This window comes from Sminthopsis crassicaudata, chromosome 2 (genome assembly GCF_048593235.1).
Source record: "Sminthopsis crassicaudata isolate SCR6 chromosome 2, ASM4859323v1, whole genome shotgun sequence".
NCBI lineage: Eukaryota > Metazoa > Chordata > Mammalia > Dasyuromorphia > Dasyuridae > Sminthopsis > Sminthopsis crassicaudata.
The window spans coordinates 56,474,032-56,496,926 of NC_133618.1; the positions used below are offsets into that span (position 1 = coordinate 56,474,032).

Here is a 22,895-nt window from a genome sequence, read left to right on the forward strand (position 1 = left end):
GTTTAACAAATCACAGGTAAACTCAGAAATATTTTGGGGAGATGCCAACCCAGCACATACTGAAGATCAGATTTCTCACCCTTGAACTTTGGGAGTTCATGTATGAGCTCAGGAAGCAGGTCTCATCTGAAAGCTGTTCAGCCATTAACCAGCCCCTTAGAGAAAAAAAAAAAACAAACAAAAAACAACAACAACAAAAAAAAAACATCTGCAAACAAAAGGCAGACTGGTGGTAATCACAAAGTTTGTTATCCTGGTCAAATGGGAGAAAGTAATAATGGATGAAAGGGGATCACTTTAAAATTTCCTAATTAAAATTTCCAGTTCTTTCCACAGAACTCAATGTCAGAAGGTCTCTTCTCTTGCCTCCCCCTCTTATTAGTGTTTGTTTCCTTCTTCTTTTTGGTGGGGTGGGGCTATGCCCTTTTGCTAACTTTCTTCACTCTTGGAGCAGTGGTGCTGAGCAACAGTGAGTTGTCAGCTAAAAATGTTTCCTAGGCTGTTGCTGGCTGAGTCTTACAAGTGACAAGTAGAACAAAAAAAAAAAAAACCCAATCTGCCTCAGAAAGGGTTTGCTTTTGCTCCCTAAACCATCTGTTACCCTAGTGCCAAGCATGTGTTCCAGCTTCCCCTCACTCAGTCTTTAGAGTATCTCCCCCCCTCCCACTCACAATGGGCAGTGTTTGGATTTACTTTGGTTAATCTCTGTGACAGCTTTATCAGAGGTTCAGAAGCTTCCATGTGATCCTTAGCCAATTCTTGGCCACTTACAAACTATAAGAGTCTCTTCCTGGCATATTTCAAATGTAGTATTTTGTAATTAGTCCATACTCACTTTGACTCCATTTAACCTTCACTGCTCCTGGAAGGGTAGGTGATATTAATGTCATCTCTGTTTTATAGATGAGAAAACTAAGGGCCAGGGAATGAATTCGATTGAGGTTTCACAGGGAGTAAAAGGCAGGACCAGAACCCACATCCTCAGCTTCTTCCTCTTTCTATGGTACCCGACAAAGTAGGAACCGAAGACTTGGTTATGAAATAGACCAGAAAACCTGTGATTACACAGATGGGAAAACATCTCTCTGGCAGACAGGGTTATTTTTGAACTCTTCCACAAAGAGAATACCATAGAGTAAGAAACCACATAGCAACTGTTCTTTCCCTCCCAGTGGGACATACCTCTGGGATGCGAGTTTTCTCTTATTCCCTGAATTCTGTTCCTGAAGGTTTGTAAAGGGGGGTGGGGCAGAGCTTCACCTGGAAGAGGAAAAGGGAAGAAGGTTTCCCTTCCTTAGGGACTTGAAACTGAATTGAATTGTTCTATTCAATCAATATGAACAAACATTTTAATGCTACATATTCGCTAATAAACTAGTAACAAAACTCAGAATAACAAGATCCCAGGTAACCAAACTCGGAAATAGCCAATGAGTTTTTTGCCCTTTGGGATTGGGATAGGGAATAGTACTATCTTCTAATATTCTAAAAATGAAACATTTTTTAGGGTATGTTTCTAACTTCAAGAGAGAATCAATATAAATATCTGATACATCTTAAAAATTCCAGAAGTGTAGTTAGAGTAAGTGGGAATAGATCCTTTCCCTATTCAAGTTCCTGCAACTTAATGTCTTAGAGACTTTCCCAGAATAAAGGGGTCAAATATGGGGCAGAATACTTGTCAGATTCAAATGTATTTGAGAAATACTTAAGAAAAAAATACAATAAAACAGATGATACTACATTTGAAAATCAAGTCAATATGCAGAACTGCAGGGATCTTTATATACCCTTTAATGGCCCCAAGTTTTATTTTGAGTGTGACCTCCCTAACTTAAAATTTTAAGGTTTAGTTATTTGTTCATGATCACATAGGCAGCTTGTATGCAAGCTGTGCTCTAAACTCGTCTTCTTGGGCTGTTCTCTCTTCTCTATGACATACAGTGACATATGATCTCAAACTAAAGATATCAAAGGGCACCTTTCTTATCTTCTATAGACAGAATAACTGAAATCTATTGGTTATTATAAGCAGCAGCAAGATTGAGCCATAGCATAATTTTTTTGAGGAACAAGAAAGTCACTCCCTTTCTTATTTTGCACCTCTTGCTGAGATCAGAGTATGCTTTCCCCCATTGGCCTTGTTTGAAATTTCAACATTTTGAAAAAATTTCTTTGGGTTCAAAGGCTTATTAGTCTTCTAAGATCCCTTTAAGAGAAGGTAAATATCCTGGGAATGGGGGAGTTGGGGAGGGAAGTGTGTCTTAAGCCTTTCACTGCATAGTACATGATAGATATTTTATCAGTGTTCAATGAATATTATCAACCAACCCTTTAGCACAGCACTGAAGACCTTGAGGTAATAAAAGCGAGGACCAAAGCCAAGGAGAAGGCCAAAATCTGGTATCGATATTGCCTAGATTAGCTTCTGATAAAATATTAAGGGGAATTTTTTTTTCCTTTTTTGATCTGACATTTAACTGAATCATGGGGGCAAGGTTATTCCTTGGAATGGATATTTCCTCTACCAACTCCAATAGGCAACTCTCTGATTTTAGAGAATTGTCTGGATGTTTCATAAGATTAAATGATTTACCTGTGACCACACAGACAGTATATAGTAGAGGGAGGGAGGATTTGAAATCACATTTTCTTGACTTTGAGTTACCAGTTACCACCCTAACCTCGTTATTGTGGGAGATTATTGGATTTAAATCTAGATTTGAAGAACCTTAGCAAATTTCTAGTTTATCTCAACTCTTCCTTCACAAATGAGGGAGCAGTATGAAAAGGCCTAGATTTCTTTCTCTTCCAGAAATCTAGATGCCTCCTTTTAGCTTAGTTACATTTTAGAAGGAAAAAATAAGAAAAAAGAACCCTAAAATACTTAAATACCTGAGTTCAGGATATTTAATGAATGATGCCCTAGGATGGGTCTTGAAGTCCACTGCTTTCATTTTCTGGTTCTATTGAGCATGGGTTGATAGCATCATAGTCACAGAATTTGGAACTTGAAGGGATCTTAGAACATAGTATGTTAAAATTAGAAAGGGACCTTAGAGATCATCACATTTGATTTCTATGTTTTATAGGTAGAGAAACTGAGTCCCAGAGAGCTAGAGTGACTTATGACAGTTACCCTGTTGCCTAATAATAGTCAGAATAAAAACTCAGATTTGTTATTCATTAACCTGTACAATACAGAAAGACAGCACAAGGCAAGAAATAAAATCTCAGGTGAGATATATCTTGTACCACCCTTCACCCACTAGGAGAAAAATATAAGCCCCTTGGAATGGCAACTAATTTTTTACTTTGTCTTTTGTAGGGTGTTGAATAAAATAAGTTGTTTTAAAAATGGATCTTTTTTTTTAATCACCAAAATGTCCTCCAGTATTCTTCCCCCTCCCAGAGAGCTGTCTCATATAACACATAATATTTTAAAAAAGGAAAAGGAAAAAATAAGCAAAATACATTCTTCAAATGTGAAGAAATGGACAGTGTACCTATAATACCTATGGACCTCCCATCTATGCAAAGGAGTGAGGTGGGAGTATCATCTTATCTTTCTACTTTAGAACCTGCTTGTTCTTTGTAATTTTGTATTATTCACTGTTAAATCGTTTTGTGTTTGTTCTTTTACCTGATGTTGTTGTAGTCATTGTATACATTGTTTTCTTGTCGATACTTACTTCACTCTGCATCTATTCATGTAAATTTTTCCAGGCTTCTTGCTATTCATTTTTTTCACTGTTTCTCATAGCATAGTAATATTCCCTTACAATAATGGACTACATTTAGTTTAGCCATTCCCTAATCCATGGGCATATATTTTATTGCAAATTCTTTGCTATCACAAATATCAGTTACAAATATTTTGATGTTTGTGGATCCTTTCTTCTTAGCAATAGCTTCCTTGGGGATGTAAGTCTAGCAGTAGAATTTCTGTGTCAAAGGACATGGGTATTTTAATAATTTTTTTTTGCATAATTCCAAACTGTTTTACAGAATGATTGCATAGAATCTCAGCCACCTTGACATGCATTAAACTTATAAACTTGTTGGATAAATTTAGGTAAAGGATTAAACTGGAAGGGTTGGGTTTTTGTTTTGTTTTGTTTTTTTAAGAAAATGATGATGATGTTGGTGATGGTGATGGTGATGGTGATGATGATTTTGATGATCATGATAGTGGCTAGTATGTAAATAGTACCAACACTTTGCTAGGCACTGTGCTAAATATTTTAGAATCCAGTAATCAAACGCAATCCATTACTTTATGCATTTATATGTTAAGTATTTGTGAGTCTGTTTCAATTATGGGTTAGAAAAAACACAGCAGGGGCAGCTAGGTGGCGCAGTGGATAGAGCACCAGCCTTGAATTCAGGAGAACCTGAGTTCAAATCTGGTCTCAGACACTTAACACTTCCTAGCTGTGTGACCCTGGGCAAGTCACTTAACCCCAGCCTCAGGGGGAAAAAAAAAGAAAAAAGAAAAAACACAGCAATGCATGGCACCTCTCACTAGCTGCCAGTCTAGGTAACCTTTCCTGGTGTCTGAGGATGATGCCCCCTGTCTTGTTCATTGATTTTATCACATCAGTCTTTCCACTCATGGCAGCTTATCCTTAGGATTTGTTCTAGACGGTTGGTTTGCTGGAATAAAGAACTACATAGGCTTCATGGAATTTAGAAATGGGATGGACCTTAGAAAACCCTTAGTCCTATCTATTTATTATATGTGAATGGGGAAGCAGGACCAGAGAAGGAAAGTGTCTAGAAAGTAGTAAAGGTAATATCTAGCATTTATATAGTACCTATTATATGCCAATCATTGAACCAAATGCTTTGCAAATATTCTCATTTGATACTCACAACCCTGAGATGCAGCTGTTATTATGGCCCTATTTTACAGTTAAGGAAACTGAGAGAGAGGTTAAATGAAGTATCTGAGGCTAGATTGAATTCAGGTTTACCTGACTCCAGACTAGCACACTATCAATTATGGTGCCACCTAACGCTCTCCCTGGCAAAACTAGGGTTCAAATTCAGTTCTGATTCAGGAATCAATGCTCTTTCTTCAATACCCATTTCTTTCCATACTTCAAGGCTTAATGACATCATTTCCATGAGTTTCTTCTCTGTATCTTAGATGATCTGACCTGAAAAATCTGCCCTGGAACTAACCTCTGGTAATGAATCATTAGACTGGTCTTTAGAGAGATGGCAATCACAGTCTATTCAGTCCTTTATCCCTCAACTTTGTTGGCTTGACAGGATCTTCTGAAGCTTCAAATCCTAGCCTTTGAAAACTCAGTTCTATACAGTAATATACATCTATCTATCTATCTATCTATCTATCTATCTATCTATCTATCTATCTATCCTTCTGCCTATCCATCCATCTATCTTCCTATTTATCTATCTATCCTATCTGTCCATCTATGTATGATCTATTTATTTATCCATTTGTCTATATAGCCTATATATCTATCCTTCTATCTGTGTAGCTGTCTATTTATTCTATCTATCCATCCATTCATTTATCATCTCTTTATCCATCTATTTATCTATCTACCATTTATTAAGATCTCTCTGTAGCTGTCTGCCTATCTTTCTATCTATTCATCTATCAACATATCCATCTATCTGTCTATGTATAGTTCTATCTAATTATCCATCAATGCATCTATCTTATTCACCCACCCATCTGTCCATCTCTCCATCTCTATCCACCCATTTCTCTGTCTCCCTTTTTCTCTATCCTTCATTCTCTCCCGCTCTTCTTCCCTCTATGTTTGTCTCTCTCACTGTCTCTGTCTCTGCCCCTCCATCTCTCTTTGAGTGTCTATCTCTGTCTCTCTGTCTCTGCCCCTGCCTCTCCATCTCTCTTTGTCTCTCTCTGAGTATCTGTCTCTGTCTCTATCTCTGCCCCTCCATCTTTCTTTGCCTTTCTCTGTCTTTGTCTCTGTTTCTCTCTCTCTTTCTCTGCCAGATAGACATTATGGCATATCCTGTAGAAATCTGGTCTTGAAGCTAGAAAGATCTGATTCAGGGCCTACTTCTGACTACTTCTGACACATACTGGTCATGTCACCCTGGGCAAGTCACTTAAACTGTCTGTGCTCTAGGCAATTCTCTTTAGACTATTAAGCTGCAGATACAATATTGGCCTGTATTGGTTGAGGAAATTTCCTTAAAAGAAAGTTCACTTTATCAATGAAATCATAGCCCTTATCCACACAGAAACATGTACAGATGTGTGCATGCATGCGCACACACACAGACAGAGAAAGAGGGAGAGACAGGGGCACAGAGAGACAGAGACATACAGAAAGAGATAGAGACAGAGAAGAAGGGAGAGAGACAGAGACAGAGAGAGACAGAGAAGAAGGGAGAGAGACAGAGACAGAAAGAAAGAGGGAGAGAGAGACAGAGAGACACACACACACACAAGCAGTGACTGATGTGCCCAACTTTATATCCACCTTTTTGAAATCCTTACTTTGGCATATGGCCTAGGAGTTTGGGGCTCCTCCTAGGTTCTTTAATGACAGGAACACCTAATTTATCTGATACTGATAGCATTTGTTATAAATGAATTTTCCAGCTGCCTGAAGCCTTACCTTTCATATTTTTTAAAGAATGGGAATTGTTTTTGAGGGAAAGTGTTTCTAAAATGTGATGGGTCTTCCTGGCTTTTTAAAGATTATCTTGGATTTCATTCAGTTTTTCCTTTGGCTCAACGTTTGCTAGTTGCTGTACATGCACACGTGGTGGAAGGTCTAAGAAGCACTTTCCATCTGTTGTCTCAATTATTCCTCATAGCAGCCCAGTGAGGCATAGGAGGTCTCATCCCTAGTTTACAATTATAAGGAAAATGTAGCTGAGCTGAGCATTGAAGGATTTCAAGTTCAGCATTTTATTTAATTCCTTAAGGTAGGAATCAAGAGACCTGATGAGAGAGAAAGAGAAAGAGAGAGAGAGAGAGAGAAAGAGAGACAGGGAGACAGAGACAGAGAGAGAGAGAGAGAGACAGAGAGACAGAGACAGAGAGAGACAGAGACAGAGAGAGAGAGGAGAGAGAGAGAGAGACAGAGACAGAGAGAGAGAGGAGAGAGAGACACACACAGAGAGAGAGACAGAGAGAGAGAGAGACAGAGAGAGAGAGAAGACAGAGAGACAGAGAGAGAGACAGAGAGAGACAGAGAGAAACAAAGAGAGACAGAGAGAGAGAGACAGAGACAGAGACAGAGAGGAGAGAGAGACAGAGAGAGAGAGACAGAGAAGAGAGAAAGAGGGAGGAGGGAAGGGAAAGAGAGAAAGAGGGGGAGGGAGAGGGAGGGGGAAAGAGGGGGAGGTAGAAGAAGAAGGAGAAGGGAAGGAGAGGGAGAGGAAGGGAGGGGGAAGGAGGGAGGAAGGGAAAGAGATAGACAGATAGACAGAGACACACACAGGGACAGAGACAGAGACAAAAATCTGAGAGCTAGTCCTAACTTAATCACTTATTAACTTGTATGACTGGAGGAGTCATTCTTTCTCTTTTCAAACCTATCTCTGTGTCACCATGGGCACGCCTCTGTTTCCTTATTTGTTTAATGAGAGGTATAGTTTGCATGGTTAGTGCCTGGTACATAGTAGCCACTTAATATATGTTGATGGATTAACTGAGAGATTAATTAAATTTATGATCCCACGATTGTTTAGTTTCCTCTCTTGGAAAATGAATGAGTTGGACTGTGTAATAAGAACTAGCATTTATATGATACTTAAAGTTTGCAAAGCGCTTTAAGTATTTTATCTCAGAGAAATGAACATTTATTTAGTTGCACGCTCTTGGGCAAATCAGTTCCTTTCTCTGGGGCTCAAGTTTCTCTTGTCTGTGAAATGAGGATGGGACTGGACATACTTTCAAGCCGGGTAAACTCTATCATTCTTGGATTTTGTGATGCTGTGATATACTCATCCTCTTAGGGGCTACTGAAGCCTGGGAGGGAAGGAAAGTGAATAAGCATTGACCGGGCGCCTGTTCTGCACCAGGCACTGTGCTGAGCACCTCTATATGAGCAGGCTTTCCTAATCCTATTTTTTCCCTTCTGTCCAGATTCCGCAGCCTCCCCTGCTTGTAATTTCCTTTTTATTTTTTCTGTATTTATCTTTAGACCCCTCCCATGGAAGAAACTAAATGACACTGAGATGCCTGTTTGGCCCAAGTCAAAGGAAGTTGTGACCTTCAGATAAATGGGGTGTTAACTGTACATCCTTATTATATCCTCTTCGGAGAAATCTTTAGGAGACCATTGTATAAATAAAGGAATGACCCCATATTAGGTCATTAGAGAACTAGCATATTGAATATGCAGTCTCATTTACAATTTAAAGGAAAACAGCTTCTTGCTTAAAAATGGGAAGGCATTAGAATCAACCACATGGGATTCCCCCCACTTTGTAGCTTCCCTTTAAGGGGCCCAAACTTCTCTGAGAAAGTAAGGCTCATCATTTTAATACCAATATTCTACTGGTGATGATATAGCATCATGGTCTCCAAAGAACTGATCAAGTCATGGCAGCAAGCATTTATTGAGCACCTACTGGATACCAGGTACTGATTAAGAGCTGGGTAAAACACAGCCCCTTCTTTGAAGACGCTTACATTCTAATGGCTGAGACTACTGTGTACAAACTAGCCGTAGGCAGGATAAGACTGGGGTCATCTCGGAGGGAAGGCTCTCAGATAAGGTCTGCAGCGGGGACTTGAAGGAAGCCACGTGATTAGGACAATGGAGAGTCCCATGGTGCGTACAAGGCAAAAACATCCAACTGACTAACCAGAAATAAAGGATATATGTGGGCTAGGAAGAGAAGATGGGCTGAGGAATATATAAGGAGTAACCCAATGTTCTGCTTGAATTTTGAAGTCAGGAGAAAGCAAAGATTTCCAGCATGGTAAGTTACTCCCTGTGGCCAAATGAAACATGGGAAGAGCTGGTGTGGTCAACTTGAAGTGGACAGAACATCTAAATTGATGAGATCCCATATCCACTTGAGTGGTACAAAGCAGTTAGAAAACCCAATGGGTGGATTGTCAAATCCTCCAGGAAGACCCGAATCCCAATCTTGCCTTAGATTCCGAGTAGCTGTGTGATCCTGGGCAAGTCATTCACTTAACCACTATTTGCCTTAGTTTCCTCATCTATAAAATGGGGATTTTGCTTGCAGGGATGCTATGAGATCAAACGAGATACTACTTGTAAAGTGCTTTGCAAACTTTAATGCACTATATAAATTTAAATATTATTAAAATATCTAAGAGCTCTTCCCCCAAAGGAGTTTTTTCTTCTTTATTTGATCTTTACCCATCTCAGTGGGATTCTGAGGGAATCTGAGCCCATGCAAGTGAACTTCCTTGTAGTTTTGTCCTTGCTTTTAATATAATCAGATCCAAAAGGAATCTTAGAGGCTTTCTGAACCGACTCCCTTCTCCCCCAATAGGAGAAGAAGATATTGGAACTCAGAGAGATGAGGTGGCTTGGGGAAGGTCACACACTAGTTAGAAGCAGAACTGAAACTAGCATGGAACCCTATACCAGTGATTTCCAAATATTTTTTTTATCATATTCCTCTAGTGGTAATTTTTTTTTCCTGGTATGCTGCAAGGATTTAAGTTATAGAACCTCCCCCATCTTCCCAGGGATTGATCTAGGGCTCAATAGGAGGAAGCCTGGGGATTTGTACTGAGGCTGGAATGGCCATTGGAAAGTTGGAATGTTGGCTCTTGATAGCAGAAGGCTAGATATGCTTTTGTTGGAGATTAACCTCAGGACCAACTTAATCTCTGGGAAGGTGCGATACAATTCATGTACACACTCCCTCCTCAGATCATCAAGGCAGCAGGCCTTTTTAGTTAACACATCTATTTTCTCTCCCTCTGCTTTCCCCCACCCTTTTGGGAGGAAAAAAAAAAGGGAAATTCAAAATAAAACCCTTATAACAAAAATGTAGCCAAGCAAAACAAATTCCTGAACTGGCCATATCCCTGAACATGCACAAGTATGTATTTTTGCATGTATGTATGTGTGTGTGTATGTGTATACACCTGAGTCCATTATCTTTTTGTCAGGAGGCAGGTGGGCAAGTTTCATCACTAGGCTTCTAGAGTTGTAGTTTGGTTGTCTACTTTGCCTATACCATAGGCACAGAGCATGGGTTGGCCAGGGGCCCATTCCAATCAATTCTCAAAGCCCAGATCTCAGAGATCATCTACTGCAGCCCTCTAACTTTCCCGATAAAGAAATCAAGACCCAGAGAAATGAAGTGGTTTGCCTCAGACCCCAGAGAGAGCAGCCAAATATTAGTTAGCATGGCTGAGACTAGGGCAATACTTTATATCATAAGAATGCAGTTTTTCCGGTATGTAAGACCAATAAGAAAGTTTGCCCATTATTTTTGAGGAACTTCTAGCTTCCTCATGTTCGAGAAACATTTATACATTGGAGAATCCTTTCACATTCCCATGAGAATGTAAGTTTCTTGAAGGCAAATACTGTATTCTTGCCTTTCTTGCATTCCCCAGTGCTTAGCATAGTGTCTGCCACACAGTAGGCACTTAATAAATGCTGGTTGGTGATAATGAGGAGACACTTAATAAATGACTATGGGAGTTATTAGAACCCCAATCTCTGGACTTGACAGCTCATGATTCTTCCCACAAACCAGGCTGCCTTCTTTCTGTCTGTTACTGTCTCATCCTATCAACTTCAGGGCAAATACTCTTCTTCACAGCTGTCATTTAATATCATTATAACTGTATTTCCTGTTTTTTCAAATAAATAGCCCAGGGAAAGAAAGTGACTTATTCAAGATAATATAGCTAATGAAGGACAGAAGTCATGACCCTCCTAGTCCAGTGTTCTTGTTATTCTTTTCTTCAGTGTTCATATTCCAGGCAACCTTTCCTAAACCTAGTTTGCTAATGAGATTGCTTTTTAGGGGGCAGAAATCTCTCCATATTTCCATGCTTCCCTCTGTCTTCTCTTTTCCTCAGCCTGTCTTTGTCTCTCTGTCTCTCTGTGTTTGTGTATTTCTGTTTCTATCTCTTTGCCATATCTCTATTCTATTCTCTCTGTCTCTGTCTCTCCATCTCCTCATCTCTCTCTCTCTGTTTCTCTGTCTCTGTCTCTTTCTTTCTCTCTCTCTCCTCTCTCACTGATTTGGTCTTTCTGACTTGTTCTGTCTCGGTTTCTTTTTCTTTCTCTCTCATATGACTTCTTTAGTATGGGCTCCATCAGCTCTTTACCTACCTCTGTGTCCCAAATGAGGGTTTGGGGGTATGTAGTTGTGGGAGGTCCTGGTCCCTGATGCAGGTAAAGATCCCTCCCAAACTGCTGAGCTGGCCTGAGCAAGCACGGACATCTCCTCCTAGCTAAGGGAAGTGGCCTTGGTTTCCCTCCTGGGCTCCTGGTTCCCTGTATCCCTCTCAGCAGTAGGCCCAGCTCTGTGATGACGACTGTTTAATTTGGCTGTTATTGGAAGCTTGGCTGATCTTTTCCAAGCATTTGCTGCATTATCCAAGGACTTAATTTTGATGCATTGGCTTTACAGGCCCAAGCTTGTGGCTTTGGCTGGGGGGCAGGATGCCAGAGACTGCCTTCTGCAGGCAGTGGTGAAAATTTGCCACTTAATGTTTCTTGCCATCAGTATGCTTAGAAATCAAATGTTAATTTGCCTGATTCTGTGCCAGGAAAATGTTTTTTTCCTCAAAGAGTAGGAAGTAGACATGATACTCATGTCTTTGGAATTCTGATTGCATCACTCCATTATTACTCACATTGTTAATTCAGTCATTTGATGACAATTGTGGGTTTTCATGGTACATTTCAAACTACAAGGTTGCTGAGTTGAAGATTATAATAGTTTTTTATTTGCAGGTAAGACTAGCAAATGCAAAGGGGAGAAAATTTTCAGCATTCTTCTATGTCAGAGTCTATATCCTTAAAGGGATAATGTTTCCTGATCAATGTAATGACCAACCAGAAAATCTTATAAACTCTAAAGCACTAATGATTCCAGAGGACCAATAATGATCTTGCTTCTCTTCTCTCTCTATTCTGTCTCATTCAATGAGCTTATCAAACCCCATAGATTTAATTATGATCTCTTGACACTGCTCCCACTCTGCAGGCCCTCATATTTTCATACCTACACTACTGCAATAGCCAGTTGGTTAATCTGCCTGGGACAAGTCTCCCATCCTCCATTCAGCCACCAAAGTGGTTTTCCTAAAATGCAAGTCCAATCTTGTCACTCCCTTACTCAACAAATTCCAGTGGCTTCCTGTTACCTCCAGGAGCAAATTCTAAATGCCCCTCATAACCTATCCATCCCCCTTTTGCCTTTCAAATCTTCTTACATCTTACTCCCAATCTTACTCTTCAATCCATTGACACTGGACTCTTGGATGCTCCATGAGTAAGACATTCCATCTCTCAGATCAGGGCATTTCCTCCACCTGACTTCCATGCTTGGAAAGTTCTCCCTCCACCTCTTCAACTACTGATCTCCTTGGCTTTCTTTAAATCTCAAAATATCCTAAGAAATTTTCCCCAACCCCTTTTAATTCCAGAGTGTTCCTCCTTTCAATTACTTCACATTAGTCTTGGATATAGCTTGACTGTTATAAATTTGTTTGCATGTTGTCTTTCCCATTAGACTGGAGGCAGGGGCTGTTTTTTGCCTCTTCTTGTATCCCCAGTGCTTTGCACACAGTAAGTGCTAAATAAATGTTCATTGATTGATGGAACATACTTACCCACATGCATACAGAGAGATGATAGACTCAAGGTACAAGTGAAGGTGTCTATTTTTGGACATTTGTTTGATTGATTTTTTTCAAGAATCTTTTCCTTTTTTTCTTTTTTGGGAAAGAAATGTGGACCAAGGATGAGGTAGTGGGGGAAAGAAAAGGATTGAAAGAACAGACAGTTATTGAAAAATGTTTTTAAAAATACAATAAAGAGAATGGATTGCTAAAAAGAATCTCAGACAGACCATACAACTTTAAAAGTTGCAAATAGAATTTATTATATATTTTCCAAGAAAAGCAAGCTCTACCTTGGAGTACAATTCTTTTATTTTATATTGTATAGGGAAATATTAATTTTATTTGTTAAAAATAAAAAAGTATTTTAAAAATAAAAATATTGACTTTTACAATCATATAGTAGAAGGTCTATTCATAGACCAATTTGGGAGATTATGACTACCTAGACTTAGTAGAGTTTAAGCAGACTCTGGTCATTCTTCTCATTTCATAGATGGGGAAACTGAGGCAACATCAGCAGTTTTTGGCAGAGAGGGCCTAGAACCTAGGCCTCCTATTGGCCAATCCACTGATCTTATAATTCTTCTTATGTAGCCTTCCTTTCTTATTAGGTTAAGGCAGCTGATGTTTGAGAAGCATTAACTTCGTCCATCCATTAATCTCATTCTACTTTGGGGAGTGTGGAAAGACTTCTGCATTAGAAAGGTTCTGTGGTTCTAGCACCAAACAGTCACTAGCAAACAGAGCAAGCTATAAAATGGGGATAACAAAACCTTGTGCACTTCATTATTTGGAAAGTACTTTGAAAAGTATGTGCATGGGGTTGGGATTTGTTGCTTTTGTGGGGTTGTTGCTGCTTTTGTTGACTTATCTGCTGTACCTCTTCTAGCTTTCCATGATCCAACTTACTGGTTTGTACTTCTAGTAGGAGGCCTTTGTGTGATGGTCTTTGTAAAAAGAACACCTTATTGGAAATGCAGTAGGATCACATAATTTGGAGTTGGAAAAAATATCTCATTTTTACAGATGGGAAACCTCAAAAAAGGCTCAAAAAATCTTATAAACTACAAAGTAATATAGAAAAATGAAATAATAAATTCCATCTACAGCTAGGTCTCAGTTCAAAAGATGAATTCCTGGAGTATTCAAATTCACACTCTTTGAAGTTATATAAAACAGTTATTGGTTCTAGTCCAGTGGAAATGTAGTATGAATTCAAAAAATGCAATCACTTCAGGGGATTTATTATTCGTCCTAATCTGGACCTAGCTATATACTTTTAAGCAGGTATGCTATAGACATTTTCCTACTAAGAAATATTTTATTAGCATAGCTTAAGCTGGATTTAGAGCTAAAGTAAAATAAGAGAGGGGCAGTTAGATAATGCAGTGGATAGAGTATTAGCCCTGGAGTCAGAAGAACCTGATTTCAAATGCTACTTCAGATACTTAATACTTCCTAGCTATGTGATCCTGGGTAAGTCACTTAACCCCAATTGCTTTAGCAAAAATAATAATAATTATTATTATAAGGAAAGAGAGACAGAGGGGAGAAGAGAGAGGAAGAGGGCGATAGAAAGGACAAAGTAAAATTACAGGGTTGGACTAGATCCCTTCCAATAGAGATTCTTGAAATATAATGATATTAATCACAGAATGGTGAATAGAGTGTCTTCCTTCTATCAGGATGATCTGAATTTGAATCCTACCTCACAAATTGGGCATATCAACTTCTGAGTCTGATTCTTCCTCATAAAATAAAGGGTTTGAGATTGGTCTCTGGAATCCCTACCAACCTTAACATTTAGCTTCTAACATTCAGTATAATTTAAATTTTTAAAGAATTAAAGAATTTGGAGTTTTCACTTAATTACACAAGCTTTCCCTTTTGTTAGTCTGAATTGATTAAGGGTTTAGTGTGGCTTTGGAATTTCAGATCTGGACAGGTCCTTAATGATCATAAGTCCAGTGGTTCTCAAACTTTTATTCTCAGTATCTTTATTCTATTAAAAATTATTGAGGAGTCCAAAGACTTTTTGTTTATCTGGGTTATATTTATAGATATTTACTATATTAGAAATAAAAACTAATTTTGAATTTATAGACCCTCTGAAAGAGTTTCAGACACTCCCAGAATTCTCTGGATCATACTTTGATCAAGTCTATATTCTTCATTTTAAAGATTAGGAAACTAAAGCAGAAATAAGTTAATTGACTTGCCCAGGGTCACACAGCTTGTAGGTGTCCAAGGCCAAATTTGAATGTGGATCTTTTGACTCCAATTTCTTTGCTTTTTTCTGCTATACCATGGTTCCTCTCTGCTCATTATTGGGTAAATTGTAGAAGGGAAAACTAACTAAATTACCTTTGAAGTCCCTCTTTTAATTCCAGTCCTCTCATTTCTTGTTTTCTTTCTCTGGAGTTTAGCCCAGTCAGTAAAATAGGAAATAATATTAATCCCTTTTTGAAAAGAGTGTATCATATCTTATTTTCAACTCCAGACCACACAAGTCCTCCTTATCCCTTTCCTTTCCTTCTTCTCTCTGTCTTCCTCACTTCCCCCCAACACAAACCCTCCTTTCCCCTTTTGCTTTGTGAAAGAAAATTTCTCTCTGTGTGTTTTTCTCCCTCCCTACTCCCACCACCTCCTCTTCAGTATTTGCCTTCTCACACTCCAATGTCACTACATCATCAGACACCGGAAATAAGCCAGCTGGCTCTGGAGTTCTCAGAATTCTCATGATAGAGCAGTTTTGTTCACCCCTCACAGGATGTTAGGATTTCCCTCTTGTGAGTCCGTATGAAAGGGACATAGGAGACGGGCCTTTCAATAGAAGCTGACTGCTCATTTTCATCCCCCTCTGTCTGCTGAACATATTTGTTATTTGTTATTTTTAAATTTTTCTTTAGATAATGCAGTTTTTGCTAGCCATTGACTCTTTGTGAACCAGCTAGGTTGGAGATTCTCTCCCATCCAGTTTGTATTGAAATCTGGTGTCTATTATATAGAGCAGCTTCTTTATAAGCAATTTCTTATTCTCTCTGTCTTTGTTTCTGCCTCTCTTTGAATCTCTCTCTCTGTCTCTCTTTCTCTGTCTCTGTCTCTCTGTCTGTCTGTCTGTCTCTCTTTCTCCCCTCCCCCCAACATAAAGCTCACCATTTAGACTTTTATACTCATTTCTTTTCTTGAGGGTAGATTACAGATTTAAAAGCTGGAAGCTGGCTCTTAAGACATCAACTATTTCAACTCTCTTTTTAAGAAGAGGAAACGCATACTAACCAAACTAGTTAAGAAGAGGGGAGGAGAGAGATAAGAGAACTCAGGATGACCCGAGTTCGGGTCCTGCTCCCAAAAACTAGCTATGTGGGCATGTCATTTGATCTCTCAGGGCCTCAATTTTCTTTTCATAAAATGGGAATAATAATAGCACCTGACTTACAAAGTTGTTAGGAGGATCCAGTGAGATGACATATGTAAAGTTCTTTGTAAAACTGAAAATGCTGCTAAATAAATGTTAGCTGTTATTAGGTACACGAACATTTATCCCATAATGTAGTGTGCGTTGCCATTGATCATTTGCTAAAGACAAGGTCCTAGAAGACCAGATTGGAGTAGTCTGAGGGAGGAGGTGTATATCTGTGTGTAAGTCTGGGGTGTGTCTGTCTGTCTGTCTATGGCTATCTGTGCAAATGAAGGTGATGTAATTCTGATGGGAGAAGGAGGTGAGAACCTGAACAAAGTTGGAAATGGAAAGGAAGAGGAAGATAAAACATTGAAAAAAAAAAAACTTAGAAACTGGAAAGAGCGTGGAATTATAATGTTCCCACTAAACTTCTCCAATTGCAAGAATTATAATGTAGAAACTTAGACAGTTTTTTGTCATAAAAACAGGCAGGAACCTTCATTTACATGTTGTTTTTTTCAAATAGAGAGTGAAGTGGATGGAGGAAGGTGAAGGCTTTGCTTGCTCTCAGGAGGAAGGTCAGATTTGGGGTGGAGATAGATTTGTACAACTGGAGGCCTCCCTGTTTCCTCTTTGCTGGACAACTTCCTCACTCTTCTTCCCCTTTGTCACCTCCACTCATAGATGGAGAGGACTGAGTCTTTCCCAGCCACCAACTAGGGATGGCTGAGGGTGCTCTGAAACACAGGAATGGGGGGGCAGCTAGGTGGCGCAGTGGATAGAGCACCAGCCCTGAATTCAGGAGGACCCGAGTTCAAATTTGGTCTCAGACACTTAACACTTCCTAGCTGTGTGACCCTGGGCAAGTCACTTAACCCCAGCCTCAGGGGGAAAAAAAAGAAACACAGGAATGGTCATTCTGGTTCTTGTACGGGAAGGGAACAAAGGTTGTGGCTATGAACTATGGGTCTGAATTTCATTTGGCTAGACCTAAAGAATGATGGACCACAATGATTTTCAAAGCTAAAAGAAAACTAAAGATGATTTGTTTAGCCTCCTTGTTTTAAGATGGGGAATCTGAAATCCAAACAAGTTAAATGATTTGCCCAAAAGTCACACAGCTCATAATTAGTGATTCACTAATCAATTTCAAGTGGCAGATTTGTTTATTGGATATAATTTGTGTATGTCATTCTACAAAATTATAGAATGAATTTTTCTTTGTGTATTTATGGTACCTTTATTGTAGGTGTGATGGACATTAGAATCACAAAATTTTTTTTTCAATTAAAAATATTTATTTTCTTTCTCTCCTTTCTCCCCCTCCTTCGCTTCTAGGAAAAAAGAAAAGAATAAGTATATAGAGGCAAGCAAAAAAAAAAAAAAAAAAAAAAAAAAAAAAAAAAAACCAGAACTATAAGATATTCAGAGCTGGTCCAAACACTTCAATTTACAGATTAGGAAACTGAGGCCCAGAAAAGGAATGGGATTGGCTCAAGATAATAAAACTCAGTGGAAGGGTTTCAGATATACCTGTTCAGTGTTTTGTCTAAATGCTGCACAATAGTCAGGGAACTTTGAAGAGGAAGTGTAGGATTTTATGGGTTGCAACTTCTTTGAACATTTAGAGGTCAAAATTAGCTTAGACTTTTTCCAGGAAAGTATTCTAAGGGAAGACATCCATCAGATCTGTTTGAGTAGCTCTTAAGAATTTGCTTGGTGGGGCAAAAAAATTATTGTTTTAGTCAGCTGACTCTCTTCCATCTAACTACTGACATCCATGAGTTTATGTGGTTTAAGTTTTTTTTTTTTCCCTAAAATTGCATGTCCTAGTAATATCTGTTTCTGAATTCCAGATCAGACTTCCTGCCAACCTAAAAGAAATTAATTATTAGTGTTTTATTCAGCACTGAAAGAAGGACAGTTCTGGGAGCATTTCAATTTAATTCAATTAAATTTCACAAGCACTTATTAAGTACTTACTGTGGGGCTGGCACAGTGCCAGATGCAGAGATGCAAAAGTAAAAATAATTCCTGCCCTCAGAGAGCTTGTATTCTTCTTGGAAGAAGGGGCAAGACACAGGTACACAAATCAGTAGATAAAAAACACACACACATAAGAAATACCAAGCAATTGGGGGCAGGGAAGGAAAAGAATAGGAAACTCTACTGGGATGATCAAGAAAAGCTTAGCACTTGAGCTAAGTCTTGAAGACCAAGGGTAAGACAGAGAGAGAGACACACACACAGAGAGAGAGAGAGAGAGAGAGAGAGAGAGAGAGAGAGAGAGAGAGAGAGAGAGAGAGAGAGAGAGAGAGAGAGAGACAGAGAGAGAGAGACAGAGAGAGAGAGACAGAGAGAGAGAGAGAGAGAGACAGAGAGAGACAGAGAGAGAGAGAGAGAGAGACAGGAGAGAGAGAGAGAAAGAGACAGAGAGACAGAGACAGAGAGAGAGACAGAGAGAGAGAGAGAAGAGAGAGAAGAGAAAAGAGAGAGAGAGAGGAAGAGAGAGAGAGAAAGAGGAGAGAGAAGAGAGAGAGACGAGAGAGAGAGAGAGAGAGAGAGAAGAGAGAGAGAGAGAGAGAGAGAGAGAGAGAGAGACAGGAGAGAGAGAGAGAAAGAGACAGAGAGACAGAGACAGAGAGAGAGACAGAGAGAGAGAGAAAGAGAGAGAGAGAAAGAGAGAGAGAGAGAAAAGAGAGAAAGAGAGAGAGAGAGAGAGAAAGAGAGAGAGAGAGAGAGAGAGAGAGAGAGAGAGAGAGAGAGAGAGAGAGAGAGAGAGAGAGAGAGAGAGAAAGCGCATCTACTAAAGTGTGGAAGGGACATATTTTATATCAGTTTAAAAAAGTGTCCACAGTGATAAAATCTCAGTTCTTTGAAAACTATTTATAGAATATGAAATTTCAGCTTTAGAATTGGTTAGTATGCCTTCACTAATAGTAATAGCTATTGTTGTGCTTGTAAATGTTTAACAAGCAGTTCTTGGTGGGGGGAAAGGGGTCTTTTTGTACAGCATACTTTTAAAGTAAATTTTAATTTGACATAGAAAATATAATATATACAATATGTCATAATATATTAAATGCAATAAATAATATATAAAATAAATGCAATATATTTATGTAAAATATGGTATTAGACAAAATATAATAAATACAACATACTTATATGTTATACTATATTAAATATAATAAATAATGTATAAAATAGATATATTTCTATAAAACATGGCATGGCATAAAATATGTTATTATTTATTATTTATCTAGTTTATTATTTAATATTTCCCATCATCATCCTCAATTACAATGGGGAAAAAGAAAACTCTATGGGAACACTGAAAGATGTCTCAAATATTTTTGATTAGGAATTAGGATGGAGAAAAGCCCTTTGAAGGAGGAGTCAAGGCAGTGAATTCTGGTGCAAGACTTTGGTCTCAGAGTCAGAGGCTTCTTTCTAGTCCTCCCTATTCACGTATTCTTGTAAAGATTGGCCTTAGTATCTTCTGCCAAATGATAAAGTTGGACAAAATTATTTTTGAAGGCTCCCTTGGTGAATTACTTATGACTTCCGAGTTCTTGTGTTCTGCCAGTTTGTCATTTTAGGGTGTTTAGGAACTGAAGTGAGGCTACCTTCAAACACAAACCAGAAGCTAGTGGGTATTTCTGTTAAATATTAAAGCAAGGGGAGAAAAAAGTGGTTGCCTAGGAAACTACTGGGATTTTTTTGCTTTAGTTACACTGAATTATATGGAGGGGCATTTGTGTGTGGTCCAGGGCTTTGCACACTGAGAGAATCTGATTGCATTGGGGAATATAATTAGCTGGTGCTGGATTGTGGTTGCTTTTTCAAATGGTGACATTTACTTATTTCCATTGCCAACTCTGGAACTGGGATGACATTTGACTCTGACGGATCCCCTCAACCGAGGCAGCGTGTGACATTATCAGTTCTGTGCAGCTCCAGATTGCTTGGGCTAGAGGTTAATTCAACAAATGTTTGTGTGTCTGCTTGTGCACGTCTTTCCCAGAGCCCGACTTCAGTGATACGGTACTGTCTCCCCTGAAGCAGATCACAGCCCTCCCCGCTTCCCAGTGGCTGAAGGGACTCAGTGACTCTCATGAGCCTCTCTAAATCTGGCTCAGCTGCTCCTCAGAGAACAGACTCTTGCTCCATTCATAGTTCCAAACCAAAATCTTATTAGCTGGTTAGGTTTTGCCAGAAATGCTGTTCTCTCTGTGTTAGCATTTCATTATCTCCATAATACTGGAAGGAGAATCTGGTGGAGTGGGAGCCAAACTCTTGTTAATGGGGCCTTGAGGGATTCTTGCTCTCATTGAACTGGATAGCCCTCCTAACATTGTAGGTTATCTCCCATCCATCCCTTCTCTCTTCATTTGTGGCTCTTAAAATGTCCTTCCATAAAGCCTCCATAGAGGGTCTATCCCAGGACTTCATAAACTTTTCCCACTCCTGACTCTTTTTTACTCAAGAAATTTTTATGCATCCTTAAGTAAATAAGTATGTAAAATAGCTATACAAATCAAACATTTTACTGGTAATAAATAAAAAATTATTTTAAAACATTTCTTTGGTATACATAAAATTTGATCATTTATTAAAGATGAAGGTGAATTTGCATACTAATGATATAAATGTACTTATTTATTTTTACAAAAAAATTACATTTTGGTGGAATATTTGATACCTTTTATGACCTCATATGTTATGTGACCCATATGGGGTCTTGACTTACAGTTTAAGAAGCTTTGGTCTACCCAACATATTGGAGGTCTACCTCTAGTTTTGTCATGAATTGTTGGATGCCAGTTGAGTCCTTTGACAGAGAGATCTTCCTCACTGCACATCTTACTTTCTTTTTCCATCAGCCATGTTATCATCGATGGTTTATGTCACTTCCCTCACACAGGTTACTGGTAACAGCTGCAGCTGAACCACTGTTCTTTTTTCTCATTGCCTTTTGAACCATTTTTAATAGAATCAATGTATTAGAGTTGCCAGTCAACCAGTTATGTGGCTAATGCCTTTGGAAGGACATGGGAGGAGATGGATGAGTCTATTATTCATCTTTTAACTATGGCCAAATAACAGGATGTCCAGCAGATTAGAGATCTGAGGCCTCTTCCTGATAAATGGCATTTTAAATTTCCCTAAATTCTCTTAGCCAATGGAAAGAATGGTGAGTGGTGGAGTATGGGAGTTGGAGAAAGTTGGCATAAAATTTTAGGTCTCTTATTGCTGGTAGAGAGGACATCTGCAGCTTAGTGACCTTCTCGATAAGAATCTAAGGTATATGGATGGATTATGATTTATTGGTTGGGGACCTCTGATTTACTTTTGGTCCTCATCGTGAATTTCATCCCCATATGTCATATTTAGGGTTTTGTTTTGGAATTCAGTCATAGACACACACTATATGCTTAATCTTAGCCAATAATCTTGCAAAAATGTGTGCCCATAGTCACAAGGAAAACCAACTTGTTGAGTAACTGTGGATGGATCAGTATTAACCACTGGGGGGAAAAAACAACAACAGTTCAGACTGTTCTACAAGTGGGATTATAGTATCATCACTGGATTTCAACAGATCATGACTGTTGATTAGTTACCAAGTTAACTAGTCAAGTCAACAAGTATATACTAATCATTTACAGTGCTCCAGAAACTTTGCTAAGTTCTGGGAATACAAATATTAGCAAAAAGAAAGACATTCCCACATTCCTGCCCTCAAGGAGCTTACATTCTAATGTAGGAAGACCACATGTACAAGGAAGCTGAACTAGGTGATAAAGAAGCTACCCAAGCTGAATAAGTGATGGCATATGAATGCATTGGAATATTATTGTTCTATAAGAAATGATCAGCAGGATGATTTCAGAAAGTCCTGGAGAGACTTACATGAACTGATGCTAAGTAAGTAGAACCAAGAGAACATTGTACACAGCAACAAGATAATCCATTCTGATGGACGTGGCCCTTTCCAACAGCGAGATGATTCAGAGCAATTTCAATAGACTTGTGATGGAGAGAGCAATTGCAGCTAGAGGGAGGATTATGGGGACTGAATGTAGATAAAACATACTATTCTCGCCTTTTTTTGTTGTTTGCTTGTTTTTTTTTTCTTTCTCATTTCCCCCCATTTTGATCTGATTTTTCTTGTGCAGCATGATAAATATGGAAATACATTTAGAAGAATTGCACATGTTTAACCTATTTTAGATTACTTGCTATCTAGAGGAGGGGAGAGATGGGGAAGAAGGGAGAAAAATTTGGAACACAAGGTTTTACAAGGGTGAATTGGTAGCTAAATGTATTTTGAAATATATATGTAAAGATGTTATCTAAGCTGGGACATGGTGGAGAAAGAAGTGGATTCCAGGAAGGAATGGGTATCCAAGGATAAACTAGAAATTCAACATCATCATCATCATCATCATCATCATCATCATCATCATCATCATCATCATCATTTTATATATATATATATATATTATAATTACATGTAAAGATAGTTTTCAATATTCATTTCTGTAAGATTTTGAGTTCCAAACTTTTCTCCTTCCCCTCTCCCCAGGACAGCAAATAATCTGGTATTAGTTATACATGTATAACACATTAAAAAGAAATGCGTATTTCCTACTAATAAACTGC

At 38.7% G+C, this 22,895-nt stretch overlaps 2 protein-coding genes across 5 annotated transcripts in view; one reads left to right on the forward strand and one right to left on the reverse strand.

Moving 5' to 3' along the window:
* KLHL36 (kelch like family member 36) overlaps positions 1-11,786 on the reverse strand; it is a 63,439-nt gene extending 51,653 nt beyond the window's left edge. Inside the window, exons 1-2 of one of the 3 annotated variants that reach the window (XM_074286328.1) lie at positions 2,896-2,977; positions 1,183-1,260 (exon numbers count right to left, since the gene is read on the reverse strand). The gene's annotated coding sequence lies outside the window, so the exon portion shown is untranslated. Of the gene's footprint in view, positions 1-1,182; positions 1,261-2,895; positions 2,978-11,300 lie in introns of those variants that run through there. The other 2 variants (XM_074286324.1, XM_074286325.1) reach the window with 2 other exon arrangements.
* The window catches only part of COTL1 (coactosin like F-actin binding protein 1), a 59,107-nt gene that overhangs the window by 2,254 nt on the left and 33,958 nt on the right, over positions 1-22,895 (forward strand). The window lies entirely within an intron of this gene.